We start from the raw sequence: 14,107 nt of genomic DNA, 5'->3' as shown, positions 1-14,107 counted from the left end.
CCACATCCCAGCAACAGTGTCACAGATTTGGGCTTACTAACTCAAGTCCTCGGCCAATCACACATCGACAAAGCCAATTCATAGCAGACGTAGCCAATAGTTGTCCTTGATGTTGCTGAGTTGTCCTCCCTCCGAGATGGAAATTCCTTTAAACCCACTATATACACACAACACATGCGGACAGTATAGTGGGAGTGTGTACATACTTTCAAAAATACTGTGGACGGAAATAATATAATATTTAAAAAAAACATATCTGTTGTAGTAAAGAAATGGTTCTTTAGTTAAGTTTTGTCAATACTTAACATTTTCAAGCATGTTTAACGAAACTCAAGCAAGCAAGCGTTACTACAGTTTAAACTTTGGTGCACTCTTGTGGTCAATGTGAGTAACTTAGGGTGTGTTATTTTAGCTTTTTTTTGTTTTTAATGTTTTAATGCAGAAACAATATTCTATTTTTTTGTTGTTGTGATACTGCTTTGTAAAAAGCAAACATTAAACCAGTGATACAGTACTCAAACCAAATCTTTATTAATATGTCAAAAGAAGTTCAATAAAACATCCACTGTCTTGGAAGCATTCATCTGTTCCACTGACAGAATTATTTAGTCTAAAGGAGAAAAAAGCGGGATAAAGTGAGGTCAAATTTCACATTAAATGTGATGATTTGTATACAATAAAAAAAATATGTTAAAAATAGAATTATTATCTATATCTCACCTTAAGCAGGGTGGCCACCACACCATAGATGGTGGAGATGAGGAAGAGGACAAGGAATGTGGCAGACATATACCAGCTTTCCGCATTGATATCTTGGTTAACAACTGCATGAGCAATGTCATCCAAGACGTTGCAATCCGGCAAAATCACTGTGGAATTATTTTTTAAATGAGTTAATTTTTATGCAAGATAGTCATAAATCAGCTCATTAGTACCTGGATTGGTTAGATTCAAGGTCAGTGTAACGGTCACATGTGTCACCCTGCAGGTGTGAACCGCCCCAGGTAACAAGTTGACTTGAGACAGACGAAGGCGGCTTTGTATGCTGAACTTCCCATCTGGGCCTCTGCTGGGTTGACTGGTGTTGAAGTCCAACAGCTCATTGGTGTCATCTAGAAACCAGGAGACGTTAACGGACGCGGGACTGAAGCCAAACACCAGACACACCAGTGCACCACGACCCTGGAGCAAGATGGCTGACGGTTGAGTAGGAGTCACTGTGGCTGTGGAGATGGAAGTTTTAAGGAAGTATGTAGTGCAAACACAAAGTCATGGTTAAACTTTCACTCACCAAACACGTCCTCTATAGTGCTCGTAAAAGGACTTTGAGATGACTCATGTCTGACAGCGCAAGAATAGCTGGATTCGTGGTCCTCAATTTTAGACACATTAATTCTACTGGTCATTGAATAAGTGTTGCTGCTGCTGTATTTCCACGAAGGGCTGTTGGTGTAGTCAAGCAATCTTTGACCATCTTTCTCCCAGTACACTATAACGTTATCTGGGAAATATCCAGAAACTAGGCAAGTCAGAGTGAGGTCATCAGACAGTGACAGCTCTGAGATGGTCGGTGGTATTATGTGCACTGTTGGTGGATACAAGTCTGATAAGATAAAACACAAACACACATGTATGAGTTAAAAGTGATAATAGTAACAATTACAATTTATTCTAAAAAGAAAAAGGGACCAAAACCCTCTTAATTGTGCTTTGACCAGAAGTTGGAGATTATCCATGTTTAGTTTACATTTGAAAATAGTTTATCACTCTTAAACATTCATTTACATTCCAACACATTCATCCCCGCACGTTAAAAGCATTTGTGAACTGTTGAGAGTTTCTCTTGCGGTAATAAACAATGATGAGAGATTATCATCACACTTCAACATCTCTAACATGTAAATGCTGTCACTTTGCTAGGTCCATATTCCAAATAAGCAGCTGTTCTTGATTGTCTTAGCCGGGATAAAAAAAGGTTAACTAAATACAAGTAAACTAGAAAGTGTGGACCCTGGTATCTTGCTAAATGTGCTTATACGCAGAAGGCTTAGCGCCGTAGACAGAACCCAGAAGAAGGTGTGAGCTACACACGGGAGGACGACAGTTGTGCAGTTAGAGTAATAAAGTGTTAATACATTGTTACGCATTGCTGTCCTTGCTTTTGTAGACCCAAAAATATGTTTTGGTTTCGACAGTTACTGAACGCGTTTGAGCGATGATCAGAAGCAAGTTTGAATGGCAAATATAATAATAATCATTATGTTATTATTATGATTACATTTGATTGGCAAAAATTACACTGGAGGACAAAATGTGCGGTGACGGTGCAAATGTGCGTGATTTGGCAAAGTCCTGGAGGGCACTAAAATATTTTACAGAATATTATCTTCAACTGTTTTCAGACTTCATTTTAAAATAAATCTAAACTAGTCCAAAATGTAAAAATATATATTATTTAGTTTTTATAATGTTTAAACTCTTGATATTGCAAAAAATATGAACTGAGTTGTTGTTTTTAATTACATTTGGTTTTTTTGTGTGTGCGTGCATGCGTGCATGCTTGTGTGTTTTTTGTTAGTATTACAACCTGGAAAATTCACTGTTTAAACTGCAAAGAGGAGCAATCTAAGGAAGGTCAATGTGAAAAGTTTTTTTAAACTTATGTGAAAGACCAACTTTCTTAAGAAACAGCGTTTCTTTGTGCTGGTAGCCAAATTTTTTTGGTTTTAAGAATGCCATGTCAAATACTTACATTCATACTTTTAATATCGAAATGCACTTTTTTCCTAATGTTTGCAATTTTGCAGCAATACTATTTCCACTTGCTTTAAAACTTCACTAATTAAAGTCATAAACCTCAAATATCCTACATAAGAATTTTTTTTTTAACTTTTTTAACTTATGTTGTTTTAGAGAAAAAAATTGCTATTTTCAGTATACATGCAATGTTATTTTTAGTGTGTAATTATAACTGTCGAAATGGCACACACACACACACACACACACACACACATTTGTTTGTGCAAACACACTCATACATATACACACACATACTTGTCCAGGATGAAAAACGATGGTGTGATAGTGCCATCTGGTGGAAATGTGAATATATGTTGAGACAATACCTCTGCTTTTGCTGATGTAGTCCTCATGACCCTGGTTGGAACATTTGTGTTTTCCCTCACAGGACATTTGTTTATATGCATCCCAGTCATTTGCTGGCACACTGAGGAAGCTCCGTAAGGTCTCTGTACCATTGCTGTGACGAGTTGGCTCCTCCGTGTGGGAATTCTGAGAGTATTTCTTCCCATCTACTTTCCAGGAGATGACAAAATCATGAAGTCGAGGGCCAACCAAAAGACAAGTAATGGTCACCTTGTCCCTCTGCTGAGACTCTGTGAGTGGGGGTCCGTGAACAAACACTCCAACTTGTTGGGATGATATTGGGGTTACTGTAAAAATAACATGAAATGTGAGATAAGAACAAATATTAAGATACTTTGAACATTTTGTGCCATTCACGGTTTTATCTGCAAACTATTTTGGTTGTGATGAATGAGCATACAGTAGGTAAAATTGGCAAGATATTTATTTTTTTTATTACAGTAGTGTTATAATTTAAAGACAAAACATGCTTGTATGAAAACAAATAAAAATGCAACCTTTTGATTTTACATTTATCTTAACAGAAGTTACAAACGTTTATGTTTAGATCTTAACGTGGCCTACTGGTCATTCACTTTAAATTTGTGTAAATGTCCACCAGATGTCGCTAATTTTTCCTATTCAAAGCCTGCAGAAAAACTATTCTTGTGCCCTTTGGTAATGGCAAGTGTGTGTTTTATTAGTCTTATTTCATTCCTAATAATAAATAGTAGTGTTGTTTAAGCATAATGGCTTTTGAAGGGTTGAAGCCCCAAAATATAATGAATATTTAATATTTATTTTGAAGAAATAGAAAAACAAGGCATGAAATATCAATAAAGTTGTCAATCATTAACCTATCTTAGGGCCCAATGATAATATAAAATAAACATCATATACTGATGATATTGAAATAAAGCACAATGATAATAATATTAAAGATATATTCCTTAAATATAATTAATATAAATATTTTTTGATAATATAAAACACATTAATTATTTTGTTTGTTTTGAATTTAGGAACAATATATCTCAGCTACAATCGGGCAGAAGGCGGGGTACACCCTGGACAAGTCGCCACCTCATCGCAGGGCCAACACAGATAGGTGGAGAACATTCACACACGAGGGCCAATTTAGTGTTGCCAATCAACCTATCCCCAGGTGCATGTCGAGGAAGGCAATAAGCGGGAAAACATGGATGGATGGATGGATAGTTCAGCAAACAGTTGCTTTCAAAGGGTTAAGTGATATATGCTGTATGTATACATTTCTTTTAATGCTTTTAAGTGATTTTGAAAGACTGTCACAGTTAAAGTGGAAAAAATATTGAATAATATTTTTACAGCAGTTTTTGGGAATCCGATATTTTTCTTGAGGGACAAACGAATGCAGATATTTGAAGGACAATGTTATGAGTTGTCTTTTTTTCATGCAACATGCCAATAGGGTACTTATGATTATTTACCGGAGCAAATGCTGATGGTCTTTGTGACATTTTTTTTCAGCCACTTGTCAGACACTCGACAGGTGAAGACCTTCCCAGTTTGCCACTCTGTCGGTGGTACGTGGAGTTGACTGGTCACAGTCACACGTCCATCCGCACTCATGCTGATGCTAGTAATTGATGGCGCTCTCTGCTTAGCCTCGCTGAACCATTTAATTTCAGGGTTAAAGCCCTGACCAGAGCACAGAACCCTCTGAGGTTTTGATTCCTCAACGGGGGCCAGAAAGAGTTCCACTGATGGGTTCTCTGTTGGAAAATGGGTTCAAATTATTGTGCCAAATGAATCCAGCTCTGATGAGTCAGACTCTCACCAAAAAGGCTGTAAATGGGGTTTGAGCGGAAGCTGTCGGAGAAGCCTTGGTTCACTTTGCAGGTTAAATTTGCGTCAGTCTTCCTGTAGGACTCGTGCAAACTGAAACGTGGACGGATGGAATGTGGGCCCAGGCCTTCAGGGAGATCAACATACTGTTTGTTAGAAATATCCACACCGTCGGCCTGAAATGTGACGTAGAGGTCGATGGCGTCTAGTTGCGTGACGTCACACTCGAACACGCCGCTGTTTTTATTCTGTAAATCTGCAAGAGATCGCCTCATCTCTACCAGTGGAGCGGTGACTGCAACACCTAAGTGATCATAACAGGATAAAAGGTGGAATTCAGTCTCTCAAAGATACAGTAGCTCATCAGAGTACAGTAAATACACCCCTCACATTTCAGCTAACATTTTTATTTAATAGTCTCAAAGTAAAATACGATGGAAATGAAACTTAGAGTAGTCAGTGTACATTTTGTACTGCAGGGTTATTCAGCTGGCGGCTGCCGGTAATAGATAGATAGTACTTTTTTGATTCCTTCCCTCAGTAAAATTAAAATGACTTCCTACCGTCACCCGAGTTCAGTTCAAATCTTCAAATAAACATTTTTGCAGCCAATTTCTAAAAACACAAATGCTCTTGTTGTACAGTATAGAGGAACTTGGACCAATGTAAACACATTGGCAGATCTTTGCACAGACATTTCAACCTTGATAGCAAACGTAGAAAACTGGGGTCAACCCTTGTGATTTACATAACTGAGGCGTTCCTAGAGGCACCTTTTCAAGTCCTTTTTGGCAGTTACACATTTTTTTGTAATGCACTTTATGTAATTAAGGTGTTTCTGTTGCTTGTTTGCTTCAGATGCAGTCAATAGTCATTTGTTCAACTTCTTTAGTTATACTAGTGGTGTTCCTCAAGGTTCCATTTTAGGTCCTCTATTTTTCATCATAATGTATATAATTTTTTCAAGTAATCCAATTATTAACCAGTAGTTTGACTTTACAGTGGAGGAAGTGGGCTACTTCACAATGTCAGAGTTGGATGTCCCTTAAAGAACCGCAGCTCACCATTGTCGGCAGTAATGCATCTTCAGGCCATGATGTTATCTTAGTATGGTCACTTTTGTTCCCAGCTGTTTGGACAATAATGGCTGAGTGTTGACTCATTTTTCAGTACGTAGTAAATGGACAAGCTGTACACTGACTACTTGTTGAGTTGTGAGGAGTGGACTTACTCGATTTTGTTCAGTCGTCCTACCTGACACACGTATGGTCTCCTAGACGTCAGGAAAGCAACGATGCACAACTTTACATTTGAGAATCCTGATTTGTCTCCACACATCAGGCATCACTGTCAGAGTACTGATGACGTGAGATGCATTAGCGTACGCGCTCGCTTGGTCGGCGGCTGCTTTGCCGTCCAGCAGCCATGTGACAACGGCATCCAATGCGGTGCGCACCGAACATGTTGCTTTCACTTGGGATGTTTCTGTCATGACTTCCTTGAAGCTGGGGAGCTCCACATGAACGGAAGGTGGGACGCTTGCCTGGGCTGCCAGGCGACACGTCCGTTGTTACAAGACGATGAGAATAGGTGTGTTAATGCGAGACGGCAGACACATACGTACTTTCACAGATACTGATTGACTTTTTCTCTTCCACCTTGTTGTGAGTGGACTTGCAGGTAAACCTTAAGCCGTTTGTCCACTCTTACATCAGGTTCAATCTCACTGATTAGACTGAAGGTCTTTGGGGCCGTCACACTCTGAAACTTGCTCACGGTTTGCACGCCGTCGATGATTTGGTTGCCCTGCAGCCACTCGACACTCAGCATGTCCGGGAAGAAGCCACTTAAGGCGCATCTAAGTTTGACAGAGGAGTCTCCTGTAAGATTGCCCTCCCACAGCGGATACAATGTCATGTTTGGAGACACAATCCTCTCCCTCCTCTCTGTTGAAATAGAAAATACGTAAATGACACGTATGGCTATTTCTATGTATGTAACAAATTACTTGCACATACCTTCAGATTGTTGTCACAATTGTAAAGGTGCAGGTGTCTTTAATTTTAAGTAGTTTTATAGTACTAACAGTCAGGTGGAAAGGGTTCCGCTTGAGCGAGCATAAGCAACATTTAAAAAAAAAAGATGATGAAAGTTCCGAAAAAAACACAGAAGTGAAACTCAGCGAGGCGCAACATTGCATGACAAAGGCCAGGTGTGAGAAGAGATGACATATTTAAATACATTTCATACACGGACACATCTTTAAAGTTGATTTAGTTTTGTTTTTTATAACACACTAAAAATATATTTTCTTTTTTTTGTAGATTCCAGCTGCAGCTTTTTCAGGTCATTTTGAATTTCTGAGGAAAAATCTGCAAGAAAAGCATCACTCACAGACGTCATTTAATTTTTTTTATTTTTCTTTAAATTGTAAATCAATATGATTACTTACATATTACAATTTCGAGAAAAAAAATTCATTTGACCTGAAAGAAAACAAAAATATATTAAAATAATACACACAACAGAGTGACTCATTAATCCTATTGGAAATCCAAAAATAGAGGCTTGGTATGTTTTGTGCAATTCAATTGTTTTCCAAACCATTTATAGGATCTGTCTTCTTTAAATTAGCCAAATTGCTAAAGCTAAACAAAAGTGACACAAATTTCCTTCTAAAACACCATTTTTGATTCCACACTATCCTGTAATGAACTAATGTAATAATTGTCAATTTGGACTAGTGGCTTTCTACTTCTATTTAATTTTTATATTTTTCCACCAGACTTTTATTTCCCTTACTTTTTCCCATTCAAAGCATGCAGCAAAAATTCTGCATGGCTGCCCTGCTACTGTAAAGATATGTGTGTGTCACTATTGATGGTGGATAATGGTGTGTCTATCAAACAAAGTGTACAGTCAAACCCAAAAGTATGCATAAGTCTACTGTAAACCATGCAAATTTAACTTAAAATTACTTTTATTTGATCAGCAAGTTTTTCTTCCTGGAAAATTACACAGGCTTCTACCAGGAGATAATATGATGATAAACAAGAGGAAGAGTTGTAGGGAAAAAAATGTTTTTTAATCTTTTTACTGTATTCACATTTGAACAAAAAATTTACTATGATTGACTTTGGACAAAAATTGGCCAATGGTTTGATTAGTTTTGGTCTTGACTCTTGTATGTGTGTGTTTGGACATAAATGTGGTCACTTTGTCAACCTAAAACCTATTGGGCTATAAAGGGTTAATATTATAATATGTACAATATATTTTAGAGCAGTTGTTTGAAAAGCAGACATTTGTGGACATAATCAATTGCCTATTTGGTATGTAATTTATATTTCAGCCTGACGTTTTAAGATATTTACCTGCTTGAATCAATGTGTAATTTTTTACAGTATGATTGTCTTTTTGGACGAATACGTATTTATATTTAAATTCCAGCTTAAGGGCTAACCAACAAATAAAGTGTAATTATTCTTTATAAGGCATCCATAGAATTTAAAGGGAATTGTTTTTTTGAATTTTGCCATTACCCACAATCCTTATGTGAGACAATCTTGCATGTGCGTTTTAAATGGTGAAAAACTGCTAATAAGAGGTGGCTAATAATGCGGACATCCACTCTGTGTTCTCAAAAAACCCACCAACAATGCACTAGTTACATGCCATGATCTATAGCAACATTGTTATCATAGGAGCTAACACAGAGGAACTACTTTTATGGCGTAGAAAAACGGAATACCACTATAGTGAGTTGTAAGCTACTAGCTGGCTTGAGATGATAATAACGTAGGCTGCAACTCGCCACAAAATAAACAAGAAGGAGCTTTAGTTTTTTCTGTTGCATGGCTTCTAAGGTAGGGTTCAGATGGTAGCGCGGCCGTACAGAAATTGAAGGATTCCTGCTTCAAATCTAGCTTCCGCCATCTTAGTTACTGCCATCGTGTCCTTGGGCAAGACATGTCACCCACCTTGCTGCCAGTGCCGCCCACACTGCATGAATTTGAGTGAATGTTTGTGATCAGGGGGATCAATGGACGCAAAATTGCGGCCACGCTTCCGTCAGTTTACCCCAGGGCAGCTGTGGCTACAAATGTAGCTTACCACCATCAATTGTTGAATAAATGATGGGTTCTAAGTTCTCACTGTTAGTGTTTTGAGTGTCTAGAAAAGCACTATATAAATATGATACATTATTATTTATATTACAATTATAGTAGAAGCTTGTGGCACCAAGTTATGTTTTCATGAATGTGCATGTTACTACATGACGTACATACAGCATGTATATAAAACAGTGTGGGAGGTTTTTGGATGTTTTTTGAAAGGTCTGTTTGGTTTTTGATTGATTGATTGAAACTTTTATTATTAGATTGCACAGTACAGTACATATTCCGTACAATTGACCACTAAATGGTAACACCCGAATAAGTTTTTCAACTTGTTTAAGTCGGGGTCCACGTAAATCAATTCATGGTACAAATGTATACTATCATCATAATACAGTTATCACACAGGTTAATCATCAGAGTGTATACATTTAATTATTTCAATTATTTACAATCTGGGGGGAGGGGTGGTTGATATCAGCACTTCAGTCATCAACAATTTCCTCATCAGAGAAATGGACATTGAAACAGTGTAGGTCTGACTTAGGATATGTACAGCGAGCAGAGAACATAGTGAGTTCAGATAGCATAAGAACAAGTAAATACATTAGAAATAAATGTGAATATTTACATTTGGTTATTTACAATCCGGGGAGATGGGATGTGAAGGGGGGAGGGTGTTAGTAAAGGGTTGAAGTTGCCTGGAGGTGATGTTTTAGAGCGGTTTTGAAGGAGGATAGAGATGCACTTACTTTTACACCTGTTGGGAGTGCATTCCACATTGTGGCATAGAAAAATAATGAATTAAGACCTTTGTTAGATCAGAATCTGGGTTTAACGTGGTTTGTGGCGCTCCCCCTGGCGGTCATTTACGTTAAGGAAGTAGTTTGACATGTACTTTGGTATCAGGGAGGTGTAGCGGATTGTATAGACTAGGCTCAGTGCAAGTTGTTTTACTCTGTCCTCCACTCTGAGCCAGCCCACTTTGGAGAAGTGGGTTGGAGTGAGGTGTGATCTGGGGTGCAGGTCTAGAAGTAACCTGACTAGCTTGTTCTGGGATGTTTGGAGTCTAGATTTGAGGGTTTTAGAGGTGCTGGGGTGCCAGGAGGTGCAAGCGTAATCGAAAAAGAGTTGAACGAGAGTTCCCGCTAGATTCTTCAAGGTGCTTTTGTTGATCAGAGAGGAGATTCTGTAGAGAAATCACGTTCTTTGGTTGAACTTTTGGTTACCTTAGTTGCCATTTAATCACAGGAAAGATCAGCCTCTAGAATGGAACCTATGTAGGTGATCTCATCTTTCCTGATGATAACAATGTCATCCACTTTTATAGTGAAGTCACTGACTTTCACAAGGTTGATGTGGGACCCAAATAGGATGGATTTTGTTTTACCTAAGTGTATGGATAGCTTGTTGTCAGCGAGCCAGGTGTAAATACTAAGGAGTTCAGCACTGAGGATTTGTTCCACCTGTGACTTGTCTTTGTCGGATACCAGCAGGGCCGAGTCATCCGCAAACAGGAACAATTCAGTCACATGCTGATGGCATGTCATTTACGTATATTAGGAACAGTAAAGGCCCTAATATACTGCCTTGGGGGACTCCACAGCTTATTGAGAGGGAGGGGACACGGTGCCGTTCACCTCTACCACCTGTTTCCTCCTCTTCAAGTAAGATTGCATCCAGCTTGATGAGGTTTTGTTGAATCCGATTGCTCTGAGCTTATCCAACAGTATATGGTGAAATAGATCGTATCACAATGACCTGTATTGTTAGCCGCTTTTTACTAACAGTCTTTTACTATTTAGTATGAAAAGAAAAGGGAATGACGTGTGTTTTGGTCTCACAGAAAGATTGTGATTGATGGACAAATTCCCCAAAAAGTGCATTACTGTATAAAATGTGTACCGTCAACCAATGTTCTTTAGAAATATTGCAGACTTATTTTCACCTACAATGTGTAAAGGTGCAGTTAAGTGCTCAACTCAAAAACAAAAGTTGTATTATTACCTTGAAGACAGTTGTTCCAATGCTGAACAGCAGCGTGATGAGAAAGAGAATGATGAAGGTGAGCGCCGTGTTGCCCATGTTATCTTGCTCGGCTTCCACCGCATTGTTCCACTGGTGGCTCATCTCCACCAGGAAGTCTGGTGGATATACAGTAGTACTTCAATACATACTGTAATTATTAAGCCTCGTACTGTATTATGTGTTTATACAAACAAATGTGTCCTATGATTTGATTTTATGAGTACAAGTAGGGCTATATAACTGGAGACCCTGAATTGCCTTTTGAAAGACTCCATTATTTCAGTGTGTGTCTTTAAAACATGATCTCTCTTTTGTTTGTGTTTGTTAGGGCAAGACCCAGAAGACGTGTACTAAGACAAGTCACACAGACCACCTATCTGTACGAGTAAGGACTTTAATACTCTCTTTCAAAACCCCAACATACTATTAATCCTTGTTGCATGATTAGTGACACTGCAAGTCACACGTAGCTAAAAATAACCACAACATGAACAGCTTGCGACATACAACAGTTGCAACTTGATTTTTTTTTTTTTATTTTGATTTTAAATGGACACACAATATCATTAAACATGCAGCAAACAACCAAGAGCAAAGAAGAGAAGACAAGAGTGACACAGAACACATCTACTGGGCCTTGCACACTTTGGGGTCGTCCATGTTGACGTTATCGGTGGTTCTGTATGAAATGGACCTGACAAGGACATTGGGTGTGTTGGCCAAAGATTGGTGGTAAATGGCACAGCAGTACGCCACACCGTTCCTTTTCCACTGATCAAGGCTGAGCGTTAACTGGCCGTAGACTGAATACACGCCTTGGTTTTGTACAGGTTGGGTGGTCCTGGTGACGTATGTGGAGTTTACAGGGTTGTCATCGACAAGCCAAGACACCAGAACCTCTTGGGGGAAGAAGTCTTTCACTAAGCAAGTCAGGGTAACCATGTTTTTATCAGTTTGTTCCACTGGAGGCATCATAAACACCGCAGGATTTTGAGTTGATTTACCTGCAAGTGCGACAGAACAACATTTGACCACAGGAAGTAGTATCAAACAGTTACAGTTTTCTTACCAGCAGTTCTTTTATAGGATTTCTTCACTGGGTTCGCAATCTTTGAATGCTTCACCACGCAGGTGCGCGCTATCCCTGTGCTCCATTCGTCATACGTGATGTCAAGCCGGGTCTCAAATGGGCCCGAATCGTTCTCCGGGGTGCTTTTCAAGGTCCCGGCCATCTCGTTGTCATCTTGGTCCTCCCACAAAATACTCTGCACAGATAGCCTGCTAGCTTTGACCTGACATATCACGGTGCCTTTTTTGTTCAGAAAGATGTCTTCCATTGTGGGGCCGCTGATCTGTATATCGACATCCGCCTCCGGGCATCCTTCGCCTGTTGAATGGACAGGAAGTCTTTTTCAAGGTCGTTGTGTGATTTACATTGAGTGTGTTGCATTTTAGCCCGCGTTCACACTGGTTGTTCGGACCAAAATATATGCATTGAAAGACTTGATTGGACACTTTTATTGACCTAACTCAATTATTTCAAACCAAAAATAGTTTTTTTTTTTACACTTTGCTATTTTTACCAGTTTATTTGTACTAGGGCAGTTAAATCATGTGATTAATCACAACAGTGCATTAAGCATGGGTGCATGCATATTAATTACACATTTTATTTTGAGCATACATGTTCCTTGACTTCAAACGCAGATGGTTACCTGAAAGGTGGCATACTTTTTTTGTTGTACCGCAAACGTATTGCACCCAATTCCTGATGATTGATTCACACCAATTTTAGCAAATAATTTTTTGGCGTTGAAATATAATTAAACTAATGCTGTTAAATGTAACAAGTTAACTCATGTGAATCATCAACCAAAGAATTGCATTAATCATGCGTATACACAGATTAATCACGCAATTTATTTTGACCGCACATGCTCCTTTACCTTTACCGTGAATTTTTACCTGAAAGATGCGTGGGTTGGTATATTTATAGAGAGAGATGAGTGAGAGGACTCCGACTGCTGTGCTCTCTGGCATTTTTAATTTCAGAAATACACCCTACATACAGCAACATTTTAAAATGTTGCTGTTTGTCATTGTCATGTTAAAAAATACATTTGTGCCCAATTTCGGGGGCCTTTTTAGGGTCATTTAAATAATGCAGCAGCTAAAAAATTATATTTCATTCCAATTCAAAAGTGGGATTAATTAGATTTGAATAATGACTCATTTGACTTCACTAAATTTTACAGAGACCCTGTTGTCACACACAGAGATTTACATATTTGTAAGTTTTGCATGCTTTGTTTGCAATCAGAGTTTGATTTAACCAAAGTGTGAACACAGCCTAAAATAAACAAATGGAAAAGTACTCACTTGATGAATCTGCGGCGCGCATGTTGCTCACAGATGAGTTGATATACACATCTCCATGTGCGTCCCTCCCCGTAAACTTGCACCTTACAGTGGTGCCAAATGACCACTCGTTGGACTTGAGCGTGATGAGGCTCGCCGCGCTGTAAAGCGTTGTCCCATTTGCAGTCTTTCTGGCCTTAGACAAAGTTATGACCTGCTCTATTTCGTGGGAGATGTCCTCTTCGTTATGCAGCCATTTGAAGTCATAAACATTTGGGGAAAAATCTTTGGCAAAGCAGACGATTGAAGCCTCATCTTGACCATGAGAGGAGGCCAACACTTTCAGAGTTGGCAACTTGTAAAAGGACTCTGAAACACGAACATATTAAGTATATGTCTGCACAACACATATATATACACAACACAAAACGTCATTTGAATGCTAATTCTCATGGCTTCTGCAGGGTCGACACTACTAAAACAGCAAGATTAGATCGTACACAACCTGCATGTGAGACAAGCAAGCGTAGATTAAACAAAAAGCAAGCAATAAACTGCTGCAACAATTATTTGACAAGGCAGAGTAAGCAGCTGCACAAGGAAGAGTCAGACCTTTCTTTCCACCTTACTGT

The 14,107-nt window shown here is 38.8% G+C and overlaps 1 pseudogene; it reads right to left on the bottom strand.

Moving 5' to 3' along the window:
- Window positions 1-507: 507 nt before the first annotated feature.
- Window positions 508-14,107, bottom strand: part of LOC133541786 (uncharacterized) — a 40,033-nt pseudogene continuing 26,433 nt past the window's right edge.

This window comes from Nerophis ophidion, linkage group LG23 (genome assembly GCF_033978795.1).
Source record: "Nerophis ophidion isolate RoL-2023_Sa linkage group LG23, RoL_Noph_v1.0, whole genome shotgun sequence".
In the NCBI taxonomy this organism is placed as follows: Eukaryota; Metazoa; Chordata; class Actinopteri; order Syngnathiformes; family Syngnathidae; genus Nerophis; species Nerophis ophidion.
This window is presented reverse-complemented; position numbering and strand designations above follow the sequence as displayed.